General features: G+C 46.3%; 1 long non-coding RNA gene across 1 annotated transcript in view; it reads left to right on the top strand.

Annotated features, from left to right (window-relative positions):
• LOC109313798 overlaps positions 1 to 3,225 on the top strand; it is an 18,807-nt gene that overhangs the window by 15,251 nt on the left and 331 nt on the right. The gene's annotated exons all lie outside the window — the stretch shown is intronic.

Raw genomic sequence — 3,225 nt, 5'->3', positions numbered from 1 at the left:
GGCCTGCAGCTCTAGCTCCCCCCTACCTGCTCTGCCTCCCCTGCCAGAAGACCTGGCACCTGCCTTTCCAGCATGCTTCATATTAATCTTTCCTGTGCTGCAAAAGGTCTCTGTGTGTGTGTCACTACTTTTGCGTTATGAGTTTTAGTCCCTCTGTTGTGTGCATGCACTAGACTCTTTGTTCTTTGATCATTTGCTTCAGTGTTAAGAACTATGTAAAAATTGTGTACTGTCTGTCTGTCTTCTTCTCCTATGAATATCTGATTTTTCTTCTTTATACTGTGTATGTGCATGCGTGTGTGCAATCTGTGTGCTGCCCTGCACAGTGATGGATCATGCTGGCAAGGAAAACAAAGCTTTCTTTTTTCAAAGTTTGCACACACAAAGAAAAGAGCAAATATAAATTGAAAGAAATTAATTGAATAGTACTAAAAGATGCTAAGCTAAGCTTGGCGAAGCTAAATCCTACCCAGTACTTTCTAACAACAAAAAGAAGCAGGCAAGTTCTACTACTGAGTAAAGGAACCAAGCTGAGATGCTTGAGTCTGCTAGGGTACCTTTCTCACACAGCTCCTGAGAGGGAACAAGCTAGCAAAAGGTACAGCAAGCCTCCAAACAGAGGCTTTTATGCTGTTTCTAGATCCCTCCCCACACATGCTGTCATTGGAAAGGCAGCCAGAGAGAAATCCTTCTTACTGGCCACCTACCCATGTCCGTCTTCCCCCCGACTCCCCCTCCCTCTTCTAACTTTCACTTTCAGTGTCTGAAGCATCCAAAGCTTTTCCAAAGCGCTTTGGAAGCTCTGAACCGCTTCACACAGCTTAAACGAGCTTGCATTTCGCTCCAGGCATGCTGCTTTGGATGCCAAATCGTCTGAAGCGGCCCCAGATCCAAAGCCTCACACAGCCCTACTGCACAGCCATGCTCCCTCAGCTTTCTGAGTGGCATTGACCTTGCAGAGGAGAACCCACTTTCATGTATGAAGCTAAGCTCAGAAAGGTCACTGAAATGAGCAAAGATCACCACTTACTTTCATGCTTACATCTCACTGCAAGGCAGCAACTTCCAATCATTCAAAGCCAGGCCATATTTGAATCAGTACCTTTGAGATGTAAAGGTCTGACAGTCAAAAAGCCAGAGACTGAATTGATTCAATCTTTGCAGGTTAGTCTAAGCTGCAAAGATTAAACCAATAAGCAAATGAACAGACATTTACTTTTGATTCAGGAAATGCAGCCACGTGCCTACAGTAACTCAAGCCAGAAGGTTGGGGGGGTGCTAGAGCATGGCTCTCTGGCATGTAGCCAGCAGGGGCTGTGTGTTTGCTTCCTCTTTCTGGTGCCTCTGAGGTCTCTGGGATTTGCAGTCCAGACTCAGAGCAGCAGGACTCTGCAGGGTTGCTCATCACTTTCTCTTCCTGCTTCTAGATGCCTCTGGGATTTGTAGTTCACAGTCACAGCCAGCACTAAGCAAGCAGGGCAGGGCAGCTCCGTACTCCGGGGAAGGGAAATGTAACCTCTCTCCAAGGCCCCAGATCACTGCAGCAGTTTGCCTGGTGGGGGGGTGAGGGGGCAGGGCAGAGGGGGGCAATGAGCCAGCCAGTGGGGCAGCCCTCACTGCTCCAGCTAGGGAGCAGAGGAGCAGGCAACACAGCCAAGGCCAAGGATGCAAAATGCTGGGATGCTGGGGGACTCTGATTTAATCTGAACCAGGAAGGGATCTGGGACAGAAATTTCATAAACTGGTTTGACCTAAATCAGTTAAGTCTACATTGAACCAGGTTTATCTTAAACCAGTTTCAGCCATTTTAAAACTGCTTTATGTGCACTGAACTTCTATTCTAATACAGGTTTAAACCATTTTCTGATCATTTAGATCAGTTTATGTGTAATTTCTGTCCCTAGCCTAACAGTCCACACAGTTATGCAGGCCCATTATTCTTTCCCCTTTGTCTTTTTTTTCTCTCCCATTTCCTATGCTTGCTGTCTTGCTCTTTCTCCCAGCTCCCATCCTTTTTATCTTTTGTCCTTCAGTTTGTCAACACTGAGGAGGATGAGTTTTTAACCTGACTGGTTAAATTATCAGTGTTGGTGCCCCTGGGCTGCAGCCTTAAAATTATAGAACAGTGGATTATCAGAAGTGATCAAAATATTCAAGGCAAAGTCAAAAACATCATAGTGCATTCTCTGCACCAGAAACAAATGCACTGCCCATAGTGTATACACACTAAACCAGATCCTGACAGGTTACTTTTGTATAAACTGACTGGCTGCATCTCCTTTGTCAGTGTGAAAATATGAAGCAACAATGTTTGAAAGTGAGTGAACATTACCTTGTTCGAACCAAGAAGAGCACGATTAGCTAATTACTGCTCTTTATTTTGCTGAAGTCTAGTGCATAGTTAAATGTCTGAGTCATGCCAAGAGTAACACCTTAATCCTGTTTATAAAACCCTCCTTCCATGTGATGGTAAGGTGCATAGCTTGCAGCCTAAGTCAAGTAACATGCAATATCACCGCAGGTGTTGGTCGTAGTCATGTTGGTCCAAGGAGATAGGCAGACAAAGTCCTTTAGGTAAATAGGATATCTTTTATTAGACCAACTAAATAGTTGGAAAAATTGTTGCAATTGAATAGTTTGTCTAATAAAAGGTACCCCATTTACCCAAAGAACTTTGTTTGCCTATGTCACTGCAGAGGCATTAGCTTAGACTCCTTGACAATAAGCAACAGGGGGGGCTGGTTTTGCAAAGCCTCCCTATAATTTTGTTTTTCAGGCTCCCCTTACACCTTGTAATTTATCTTCTCCCTTTCTAATAACATCTTATCTCATAGACACTAGGCCTGTGCAAAGCGGCTAGTATTTGCTTTGGATTCAGATTAAGCCGATTTGGGGGACAGTGGTTCAATTTGGTGATTCAAATCACTGTCCTGATTCAATTTGGCTGCATCTGATTTGGAGATTCGACTGCTGCCGAATCTCTGAATCAGCCAGGCCAGGCCCCTCCCCCACCCCTCTACCAGCCCAGCAATGACTGCCTCCCCGGCTCCCAGCATTGGGGAAAAAAAGCCCTGGCTCAGGAGGTGCTGCTGGGCAGGGGGTGATCTCTGCTGCCCCCCACTGCCCCCCGCTGCATGGGGGGCTCTGCATAAGCCAGCTGACCCTCGCTAGCTCCCCCAGCCCCCCTACGGGCGCCCCACCTGGGCCAGCTCTGGCCAGCTAAGG

Source organism: Crocodylus porosus, unplaced genomic scaffold (genome assembly GCF_001723895.1).
Source record: "Crocodylus porosus isolate Cpor-Errol unplaced genomic scaffold, CroPor_comp1, whole genome shotgun sequence".
Classification (NCBI taxonomy): domain Eukaryota; kingdom Metazoa; phylum Chordata; order Crocodylia; family Crocodylidae; genus Crocodylus; species Crocodylus porosus.
This window is presented reverse-complemented; position numbering and strand designations above follow the sequence as displayed.